The 12,206-nt window shown below is 38.3% G+C and overlaps 2 long non-coding RNA genes across 2 annotated transcripts; both read left to right on the top strand.

The window, feature by feature from the left end:
- Positions 1–979: 979 nt before the first annotated feature.
- On the top strand, positions 980–6,872 carry LOC134299670 (uncharacterized). Its single transcript, XR_010006931.1, has 2 exons — positions 980–1,112; positions 6,588–6,872. It is a non-coding gene; the product is annotated as an uncharacterized LOC134299670 (long non-coding RNA).
- Positions 6,873–7,456: 584 nt separating this feature from the next.
- Positions 7,457–11,074, top strand: LOC134299783 (uncharacterized). The gene is made up of 3 exons (XR_010007041.1): positions 7,457–8,576; positions 9,202–9,395; positions 9,529–11,074. It is a non-coding gene; the product is annotated as an uncharacterized LOC134299783 (long non-coding RNA).
- The last annotated feature ends 1,132 nt before the right edge of the window (positions 11,075–12,206 follow it).

Raw genomic sequence — 12,206 nt, 5'->3', positions numbered from 1 at the left:
TACATAAACAGTCAAAAGAGTATTAACATCAGTCAGAAAGCATAGATATTTAAAACAATTGATCCATAATTTGAAAACACATCATTTAAAAGTCATTTAGATAGACCTGCAGGAAGAGATTGGTCTTTAATGCTGTTTTAAACTCAGACAGCGTATCCAGCTGTCACATCTCTTCCAGCAGGTCATTCCACAATTGGCGGCAGCTAAAGAAAAAAAAATCCTCTGATTAACAATTGCCAGTTTGGTCATGACTGCAGTAAATGTTCCCCAGAAGACCTGAGTGTATGGGACAGATTATGTGGAAGTAGATTATCCTGCATGTAACTTGGACCCACATCATGTAGGGCTTTAAAGAAAACAGCAAAACTTTGTACCTTGCCTGGAAACTAATCAGTGGGATGATTTTAATATAGGTGTACTATGATCACCCCAGTAACCAATCTGGTAGCCATGTTTTGCACCAAAACTTGGTACAGAGGGGGTCCAATGTACAAATCCAACATTGAGATTACTATGTGTGCACTACCATCTTTAGGTTCTCCAACAATAGGAATGGTTGCAGCTGTATATCACCTGAAGCAAGAATACAGATAGATTTTATTTATTTACTTACTTCATTTATACCCCACCTTTCTTACCCCATGGGGAACTCATAAATAGATAGATAGATAGATAGATAGATAGATAGATAGATAGATAGATAGATAGATGATAGATAAATATGACTTTTTAATTAAACATAACATACAATTAGAGTTTATCCCCTTAAAAACAGGTTCCTTCTGATTGAATACAGTGATTCCAACATTGCTGCCACTCTTTATAGTAGTGGAGGAAGTTGTCATGGATGGTACCCCTGAAGTGACTGACTTGACCTTGAAGGAGCTGCGGGTGGTGACGGCCAACTGGGAGCTCTGCCATGGGCTGCTTCATGAGGTCACAAAGAGTCAGAAGTGACTGAACAATAAACAACAAAGAACTTGTCACTTGAAATGTTGTTCAATGCTCTCATCACAGCTGCTTGGACATATTCAAGTGTCCCAAATGATGTTCTTTGAGATGAGTTTTGAATTTTGGGGAAGAAATTTCAAAGAGCCAAGTCAGGACATACGGTGAGTGGGGAAGCCTTCACACAAACAACCACATTGTTCTCATTTCTTGAAGGATGCTGCTCCAGACTCCTCTGCATTTTCACCTGTGACAAGACACAAAAATTGCTACACATTTTGCTAATATACTGACTTATACAAAGGCACAGACTCAACTGAGGAAGATGCCTGAGTTCCCACGTCACGTGCCTCAACCCCCACTTTTCTTTCCTGGCCATTCTGTGCTCCGCAAACCCCTCCCCAACATTTTCAGTACTTTTGGGACTGACCATGAAGATGATCATCCAGCATTCTCAACAAATTAAACCCTGATATCATCCTACATTTAGCCTTTACAGTATCTTCCAGCCTCAAATGTATTTGAGACCCATATTTCTGGGTCTTTCCACCACATGTGAAAAAATGTCCCAACACTGTGTTCATATTTCCACCATTTGTTAGAGCTGCCCATATACATCTTAGAAAGCCTTTCTGGTGTCATATAACATCTGTACATTCTCCCCCACTAAATCATTACTGTGCGTTTTCCCCAAATCACTACTCAAAGTAAATTTCAAACTCTTTGTCCATATTCTCTCCCATTGTTTTAACTGAATTTGTGTTCCTATACTTTGAACCCATTTGACCAGACAATCTTTCACTTCTTCCTCCTCGACTTTGTATTTTAACAGCAACTTAAAATTTTTGGCAACCAACTGTTTAAAACATTAAAACTTACTTTGCTTAATGGAAGGATTGCCTCTGTATGTCACTCAGAGTGTTCCCCCAAATATATTGTCAGTTAACTTCATTTTACCAGCATTAATTGTATGGTTAAATGATAAGCTATTTATTTCCTCCCCTCTGTAATCTTCTATTGTTACACACTTGTCTGTTTAACTTCTAGTTGTATATTGAAAAGTTTTCACTTTTGTGATTATTTTGTTATCTACCATCAAGTTGACTTTGACTTATGGCGACCCTATGAATGACAGACTGTCAGGTGTAGACAAGACTATAGCATAGAGGGGGTGGGGAAGAGAAGTCCTAAAGGGATTGTATCATAAAATACAAATTTCTCTCTCCTTTCAGATTGGCAAGTGATGTTATTGCTTGGTACAAAGTAAGAGGCATCAGAATTCCACTGAATGAGGTGTCATCCAAGACATTCACTTGCACTTACTAATATTTCTTGTTTCAGTTTGATGATTTGTGAAGATCATAGTCACTGATACTTCCTTTTTGATTCCAGATAACAAAAGTGTCTGGTTAATCCCCACTTCATTAAAAGAGAAAAGGAAAAAAAATCATCTAATGTTTTCTCCGACAGTCTTTCAGAATTAACGGAAGGGGTGTCACCAATGACATTCCACAGCTGTTGTCCTGTTTACGAATTGTAATACAGGAAGACAGTCTATCACTGTGGGACATATGGAGCATGTATGTTACATTTAGCATTCAGCAATGTCTTGTTAAATTTCAGTTTTATGGCCTTAGTTGATGTTTTTTTTTTAAGTATCCATAAGGCTTTTCTAAATGGGGCTGACAAGAGGGACAGGTGTGTCACAGATTCAGCTTGGTGACAAGTTTTCAAAATCAGCCACATTCTTTGAGGCACAAAGTAAAGGAGCAGCTGGTGGCTAGAGAGCCTCTCTCATTCTATTGGAATTTTTGTGGCACCAGACACATTTCTGTGGAATCGGACTAGTGTTTGATCTTGTCAGGTGGACGCTTTATAAACCTAGTGCTCTGGCACTCATCTGGTGCAGTCTTGTGTTGAGGATGCGGGCTGAATCTTCTCAACTCTTATTAAAATCAAAGGGCTTTGAAAGTGCTGAGCATGTTGAAAAATCCACAGTCCCCATGTTATCCAGGAAAATGTGACATGATAGAACAGCAGATCACACGGGTGCTATTCCATGTGTATGAGATCATTTATGACAGTTGTTTTAGCACCATTGCACTTCCCGCTGTGATTAATATCATCAGTAAAATTCAGAGGCAGGGTTTGGGTGGGGTTGGTTCTACAGGACAAAGACACCTGACAAGATACAAAGAGCCAAATGCTCTGGCTAGAGTCAGGTTGGCAGTTAGGTTTCAGAGCAAGAGATGGGGGTCTAAAAGGCCAAGGACAGCTGAGGCAATGGTAAGAACAGATTAAGATGGCTGAGATCCTGCAACAGTTGCAAGATCAAACATCCCCTGTTCTACGTGTGCAAATTCCTCTTCCAGTGCTCAAGGGATGGAATAGTCTGGACAGACGTCTAGACTGGGTGACTCTTCACTCAGTTGAAAAATGGATGGTAAACTCTACCACCCAATAGAAATGATGTGTTGAGCTTTCTTCTTCCAGAAGCATATCTTTTGACAGCATTATAGTGCAACAACCTTACCTATGTACCTGCTGTGGAGATGGCGGCATGGAGATCCTGTCCACGAAATGCTCTGGAGTATTTGCCCTAAAAAGTGTACCATCAGTAGCCCAACATTAGCTTTTGATAGATTCTGGAGCAGATAAGAAATGAGATAAAGTGGGTTGAAGTCTGTTTAGACACTCTCGGAACTACCATCAATAGGTAGGGTGGTTGGGGAATCTGACAAGTGTTCTACAGCTCAAAAGGATCCATTGCTTCCCTTTAGTAAAGATGTCTACAATAAAGTCGGGATTGGGGAATGACTGGAGGAGCGATTCTATATTTCATGAGTTATGGTTGTAAAGGAAGTAGCTGCATGAAAGGATGTGGCTGGACCTGGTCTCTTCTTCCAAGAACAAATTGCAGGGGAGTTGGATTTTGGAACTTTATTGCCTTGATGTGTACTCATGATTAGAGATGGAGCATAATTTCATTGAATTGCACCACGAAATACTTCTCACACCCTCCAAAATACATTATGAAACCAAGTACACCAAGCCTTAAAAATTCATAAATTGGCAATGCTTGAAGGGCATTGAATAAGTAAAATGCATACAAAATTTTACATCTAATGACTGCAAACTACCAGGGATATAAAAACAAAAACCTCCTGTAATAAGCTGTTACTCAGAGTATTCCCCTAGAGACATTTTCCCACAATTCTATTATTTTCGGGAGTAGAAGTGATAAATCACAGTGTTGTGATTGCATGCTTGATCACCAGAAACTATAACTTTCCCTATTGGCCATGTTTATTGAACTCTCATATCATGCCTTGAGAATACAGTGCAACCAAATATTCATAACTGTTTGGCTGAGTAAACAAACACAGTAATGTAAAAGCAAAACAGGATATATCCAAATAGCTATGTCATCAAAACCAGATTACTTTATCATGTTTCTCTCCATTTTTGTATGGCTTTTGCCATACGTTTGGATTTTGCAGTACTGTGTAAATGTCCTGACTACACATCTTTTGAAGGGTGCCTTGAGTAATGATCCCAAAATATTTTGAGAAGGAAGGAAAAAGTTTCCATCTCAAAGTTATCTAGAGATTTTACATGGTTATATAATAAAGAAAATCTGTGTCAAAATATGGCTATATACCAATCTGAAAAAGTATAGTTGTTCAGGAGGGCAAACAAACATATACACAAAAGTTATTATTCCATTGTATGAGTAAATAAATAAATAGAGAAAACTATTCCTGACACTGAAATCATAACTATTAGATTTAATGGTGTAGCTACACACCTCACAAAATTCTCATCCTTATGTTTCCTAAGACATATCTAGATTAATTGAAAATATGCCAGATTTTGTTCCCATTTTTTGCTGATATTATACCGGCTTAAATAAAACAACCAGGAAGCTAGTATGAAACAAATATACAGTAAATCCTATTATACTGGGAGTTGGCAGACAATATTCTGGAACAAACAAAATGCGTATATATTTTTAAAATAAAATCAGAAAGGAGATGAACAAAATATATACTCTTGACTTAAGAAACAAAGAATATGGAAGCCAAATCAGTTAAGTTCATTTGCAGAGGATCCCATTGAGCGTATGACTGGTCAAAGCAGTCTGGGGCTAAGCTTAATTAAAAAGCAGTCCAAGTGAAGTGAAAAACAAGTCAGGGATTAACCAAAGAGAAGAATCCAAAAAGCATGCTAAGGGTTAGAAAAATGAGAAAACAAGAACTATCATGATGTCAAAGGTATTGGAGGTGTTGTCCTGCAGCACAGGCAAGCTGTGGCCTGGCCAGCTATAATTCAGCACAGTTGGTCTTATTATCCCAGTATATGTTCTTTTTTAAGGCAGTCCAGGGCCTTTCCTGTACTTTTGATGCTGTTGTTTTAGTCTGTGATGCTCCAAAGATGAAGTATATTTCATCCATCTCCCTCTCTTTAAGGTAGTGGTCCAGAGTCTGTTTCCAGGACAGGTGACTGCAGCCTGTTATCTCCATTGGCTGTGGTTGCAACTTATCTCTTCTCTTTCCCCAAGTAGGACATGGCACCACCAATCCTCTGTGTCCTTCCTTTGTGCTATTCAGGCTCCAAATGCACAAAATTCAGCATTTGAAGCTTGTCCAACATTAGATTTTCAACTGTGCAAGTTGGAGGGATTTGTCTCACATTCCATTATTTCAGGTGGGCATCTCACCCAGCCTAATGGGAGGTGTATCACTATTTGTAGATTATATTTTTCATATATGGAGATCATGCTGTGTAGAGTAAAATTATGGACATATATGGAAGCAACCCTGTATAAGCTTTAAATGTCATTGTTTAACCCCACCATATGAATTTGGAGGAAAAATCATAAAAACTGTTCCCATTGTTCTGACAACATAGTTGAATAACCCTCTTAATTGCCTTAATGCATTTATTTTGGAAAATGAGCTACTCCATGCAGAGGACCAAACTCTTTCGAAACAGTGAAATGATGCTGCTGAGAAAAGAAAGAATAAGATTTTGGTTAAAATCTCAAGAGAAATTATAAGGTCCAAGAGGAAAAATTCCTGCATTGAATTAGCACCTTTTACAGTTACATCACTGTGCTCATCTGCAAGACAAATAAGGAGACTGAAAGAGACTCTTGAAATATAAACCAGAAGAGTGCATAATTTCTTTGTCAGATGATGCAAACTCAATAGCTACAATAACACAAAAATACAAAATTGGCGGCAGGCTGTTCATTGGCACATGCATTTCGTTTTGCAAATTAAAAAAGCAGTTGATTCTCAATCTGTCCTCCTTCGGTCTCTGTTGAAGGCTAGACTATAGATTGTGTTCTATCAGTGGATAGTAAGTGCTATAGTACAACTCTATATAATTATTTTATGATATAAATCATAAAAGAATGAGTGTTAGCTGAAAATAGATAAGTAAAGACCTTTTTGGTCTTTGCTTTGTGTCTTATTGGAGCTGGAAGAAGTCATCCCAATGCTTCTTTCTTTTTTCACTTCCAAACACTAGTTATATAACTTGACTGTATAGGAGGAAAATATTCTTGTTCTTATGGATCTTAGTATGTATAGATGTGCCCTCCCCCAAATTTTCCCTTTCCCTTCTTCTTAAAGAGCAGCAGCTGTGGCTGATACAGTCGCCCAGTGGATGAAAGGACAATGAATCTCTGAAGCCACATCGTTGCTTGGTAACCACCTGCTAGGAAGCGCAGAAGTGGAACACATACAGTGCCCTGGAGGCTCAGGGGCATCACATCTCATAGACAAATGGGTGCCTTGCAGTTGGCCTGAGGATCAAGCGTGTCAAGCACAGAGCTCTCTTACAAGCAGCCTCATAGAGATATATACATTGAACACAGCCATACTTCAATTATGTTGGAAATAAACAGCAAGAATTACTCTCCTGTGTCATTCATTCACTCATTCATTCATTCAACGTATTTCACATCTAATAAGAACGAATTCTACGAGTGACATACAAAAGAATACCCCCCTCCCCTTTAACAATCTACATAATCATTTTTGAGAATAGCAACATGTAAGGGATATTGCCATCCTACTGTAGTAGTGCATTTTTGGAGGCATTTGTCATGCCTGAACAAGGGTCAGGAATCCCATTCTCAGAGAAAGATTCCAGAAATGAATTCTTCATCAGTTGCCAGGATTTGGATAGTCCAAAGGTTATCCTTACACACTCCTTATGAAAAGGCTAGTTCTGCACAACTATGAAGAGTAAATCTCAGATGGGGCCCCAGAAGAACCTGCCTTATCCACAGAATCAGAGGATGAGGCTGAATGACCACCTCAAGAGGACATTGGTATCTGAATGTGCAGGAGTAGGCAAAATACATGGCTAAGGCTAAGGAACAGATGTATAGAAGAGATAATGTCTCAAAGTATTGAAAAAGATGAATTTATTTTTCCAATGAGCCCAACGCATTTTATCCAAAGTACACCAGGCTCCCAAAGAGTAAGTGAGCTTCTCAGAGGTAGGGGTTCTTTTGAAAATAGAAATTCTGTAGTCTTCATCCAAATACGAATGGACAATATTTCATTGTAAACAATTGGCTTGGGACGGAAGGATCAGTGAACATAAGCTTTCAGTTCTGACTTTTCCAGTTCTGCAACAATGGAATCAGTTGTTGGATGTCTTCAACTGTCTGTTGAATCTGCCTGCTGTAGATACTGCTGTAGGCAGAATTACCTAGAGACTCAGGACAGCCCACAACTTTCAGGCTACCTGAGAATATTCCATGAGAAACATGATGCTGGTTTAGATATGGGACAATAATCTCATTAGAGGCTGCATTTTCTTTTAAAACTTTTATTAGAACATAAAGGGTTCCACCTCCTGGAATTCTATACATGTTCTTGTGACTGTTCACATGTTCTTGAGAACAATATGGTGAACACTGAACAGCACTTTCATAAGAACATGAAGCTGTTGGCACTGCTCATGGTGCATCATACAGAGATAGGAAGGTCTGCAGAACAAGAACAAGAAAGTAAATGCATAAACAAGAGGATAGGAATGAGGGACAAGAATAATGGAGAATATGCTGAGAAGAGGGAAGAAAGACAAAATAATGGAGAGTTAGAAGATGAAAAGGAGATGCTGAACACAGTAGTATGAAAGTCTGATAGCTGCAGAGATGATATGCAGGCGAGGACAAGACAAGAGATGAGGAGCAACATGGATATGGACCACAGTAAGGTAGGTAAAGGTTTTCCCCTGACATTAAGTCTAGTCGTGTCCGACTCTGGGGGTTGGTACTCATCTCCATTTCTAAGCCGAAGATCCAACTTTGTCCATAGACACCTCCAAGGTCATGTGGCCGGCATGACTGCATGGAGCACCGTTACCTTCCCGCTGGAATGGTACCTATTGATCTATTCACATTTGCATGTTTTCAAACTGCTAGGTTGGCAGAAGCTGGGGTTAACAGCGGAAGCTTACCTCGCTCCACAGATTCGAACTGCTGACCTTTCAGTCAGCAAGCTCAACAGCTCAATCATTTAACCCACTGCGCCATCAGCGGCTCCAATGGACCACAGTATCCAACAGGAATTAGAATGAGACAGACCACAAGCAACTGAAGTGAGGTGAGTTTGTGATTTGTCCAAAATGTGCGTAAGATTCATGAAGTCAGAATTCATATGTAGAATTTGCATTATTCTTCAATCTTTTAGCAAGAGAGAGATTCAGGTTCTAGTCTCTAACGAGCTGTGAATGTCATTGGAAAGTCTTGGGCCAATTATTCTCACTCAGCCTGACTTACCTCTCAGGTTTCTGTATTAGGATAAAAGTAATAAGAGAACTATATATTTTGCCCTTTTTTATCAGAGAAAAGGTCAAGTAAAATATAAATATTAAAATAACTAAATAAATTCAGTGTTTTTCTCATTTTTTTTAAATAAAAAAATCCCACAAAGGAATTGAAGGAGTTTAATTGAAGGAGTTTCAGTGTTTAATTGTAAATTGAACCTATTCACATTTCCTGCAATCGGCAATTTAAAATTCTAGAGATCCACTTAAAAATCATACATATGGATATGAGTGTGCCTAATTATTAATTTCAGGGTCAAATGTTTCCATAAGAGGAAGTTAATATAGGAACTTTTATTTTAATACAAGGTTATGATTGTTTAGAAATAAGTTTGTCTAAATGAAAAAGGTAGAGCTTTATCTGTCTTTTTCCAAGTGCTGCAACAGTTGTTGCTGTTTCAGATATTAAAGAAGTGGAAAGTTCCCTTTGAGCTTCAATAATGAGGTATGGCTGATATGAGGTCAAAACAACTAACCCTTCTATAGTGAAGAATGAGAGAAAACTACTGATGAAGTCCAACTTCTGTCACTATCTCATATATCCAGCCAGATGTGTAAAGATTAGCTTTTTATCCAGCGTGGAACAATATTCGAAGGTAAGCTTTGTTCAGACCAGAAGTCTTCCTAAGATGCTTTTGGTTTTCATGGGTCAAAGAATGTTATGGGTGTTGTTAATAGAGGCTTTTCTTTCCAGTTTTATCTTATTATTTCTTTTTATTGGTTTTTCAGAAGTACGTCCTGGAAAATGGAAAGAAATAATGGAGGTCATTAGAGGAAGAAGGGCAAAGATAAGAAGACCTGGACAGCACTACAATTACAAACCGAATGATGAGTTGTCTAACTGCTGAAATGTTTGTTTCTCCAAAATATTTCTCAGTTTAAGGTTATTGTTCTTACTTGTTATCGGTGATGGTTGTTCAAGAAGTGAAGTTGGTAGACTTTGTGGTTCTTGCTTCAAAATATGTGAGGGGAAGTCATAGGAGGAGGGAGCAAGTTTGTTTTCTGCTGCCCTGGAGACTAGGACGTGGAACAACGGTTACAAACTACAGGAAAGGAGATTCCACCTGAACATCAGGAAGAACTTTCTCACTGTGAGAGCTGTTCGGCAGTGGAACTCTCTGTCCCGGAGTGTGGTGGAGGCTCTTTCTTTGAAGGCTTTTAAGCAGAGGCTGGATGGCCATCTGCTGGGGATGCTTTGATTGTGATTTTCCTGCTTCTTGGCAGGGGGTTGGATTGGATGGCCCATGAGGTCTCTTCCAACTCTAGGATTTTATGAAAACATCTTGTATCTAAGCAGGGCACCTGGTGCATCTGGCTTATAATTTATTTTCAATAAGCTTAGGTTTTCTGAATCTTTGTGTGCTTATTTTTAAACTCATCAGTTCCCTTTCAGTAGATTGGAGGATGAAAACTGGGGTTTCAAAAGCTGTTTTTTTCACTTTACAAAGCTCAAAAATGGGATCAGAGATAAGAGAAGCAAATTTAGGGATGAGATTTTTCACCTTTGTTCTGGTAAATAATACAGTGTAAAATAAAATGCCAGCTAAGGATTAACTTAAGTATAATAAATATCAGCTTATCAGTGAAAACATAAGTAAGAAAATTCAGACATAATAAATATGATATATGAGTGCTTCCCCTCCCCCCTTATTTTCCTATCTCTGCACTGGATCTTCAGGACAAATCTTACTGGATTCTTGCAATGTTTTAGGTGGACTCATGGTCTAACTTACTGTTAAACAACTGTATATGTTCATGTTTGGTCAAATGGTGCAAAATGAGTTTTCGTGACTGATCCTTCCACCAAACACCACCAGCACCATAGTGAAATAAAACACAGATCTGCTTTCTGCCAACAGCTGTTGACAATTTTACCATATACATTTTACCATCTATTTCGGCAGGCCTTCCCGGTCAATTTTCAGTTGTGAATTTTAATTTGCATTTTATCAGTGGATTTTAACTTGTATTTTAACTCTATGTAGCTTTTTGTATGTCTTTTAATAATGTTTAATTTCTTGTTTTAATGATGTTGTATGGCAACTCGAGCTACAGGGAGAGGCAGGCAATAAATTCTTCTTCATCACCATCATCACAATCACCCCCATCATTATTATGTAAAAGCAGGGGGAAATGAATTGAACTGGAAAGCAGATGACAAAATGAATAAGGACACATTATTTACCCAAGCAATTTTTTATTTTAATGTTGTTAGAGCAGTTCACCCTATTTACATTTTAAAACTTAGAAAATGTTGCATACTTTGTTATGGGTCAACTCTACAGGATTTGGATTTGCATCAGAGTCCAGATTATGTTAGTTACAGTTTGTGCTCAGTATGAAAACAAATAAGGACTCAAGGTTATATTTGAAAAAAGCAGAACACTTGCAAATGGGGGAGATGAGTAGGTCTTAGTGTACTTTAGCATTTTTCTCACAAGTTTTCAGGTTGTGGCCTTATAGTAGATTCAAGTATTTTATTGGCTTTTTCCAGCTTCAAAGCAAATCTGGAATTAGAACTAAATATTTCTCTTTCACATAGTTACCTGACAATAGGGTCATAGAATAATAGCCAATGTGTAAAACAGATATGTGATAACTAGTCTGAAATATTCACCTTTGTGTTTAACATGTGGCTTACTCTTCAGATGTTTAGATAACCATCATAATTCTTTGGTTTCACAACCAACACCTTGCCTGAGTATTAGGCAGGTTCTTTTTCTATCTTTCTATGCTGTTGTCTAAAATGAAAGGTTCAATCAGAGGGTGAGCATAGATTATTTTATAATGTATTACTATAAAAAAAATCTTAGGACACCATATGTGGTTCTCACCGGCTTTATCTTTAAAGCAACCCAAGGAGATTGGCTAAAGAGACTGAAGCCTCTTCCACACAGCTGAATATAATCCCACATTATCTGTTTTGAATTGGAATATATGGCAGTGTGGACTCAGATAACCCAGTTCAAAGCAGACACTATGGGATTTTCTGCCTTGATATTCTGGGCTGTGTGGAAGGGCCCTGAGGAGTGAAATTTTGAGTCCAAGTCTCTGTGGCCTCATTCAAACACTTCAGCTCAATTTCCCCACCTAGTATTTTTCAGATGGATTACAATTTGCACCAATCCAACACAGCTGGACATGTTGGAGAAAGCTGCCTTAAAAATCCTAATACTACACTGACTCTCCAAAACCTGTGAAAGAGCAATGCTTCAAGTGGAAGTGTCTATAATATATCCCACTTTCTCATTTACTTCTAAAATATCCCAGTTTCTCTCTCCTGTTCTCACCTTCCCTTTTTGTCTTGGCTTATTTCTATAACTGAAACTGAATCCAAAGTGCAAAAAGGATTTGCATTCAATTCATATGGTTGGGAAGGAGATGGAGGCTCCATTTACACTGCCATA

This window comes from Anolis carolinensis, chromosome 5 (genome assembly GCF_035594765.1).
Source record: "Anolis carolinensis isolate JA03-04 chromosome 5, rAnoCar3.1.pri, whole genome shotgun sequence".
NCBI lineage: Eukaryota > Metazoa > Chordata > Lepidosauria > Squamata > Dactyloidae > Anolis > Anolis carolinensis.
The sequence above is the reverse complement of the archived record's forward strand: the minus strand, read 5'-3'. Positions and strand labels throughout refer to the sequence as shown.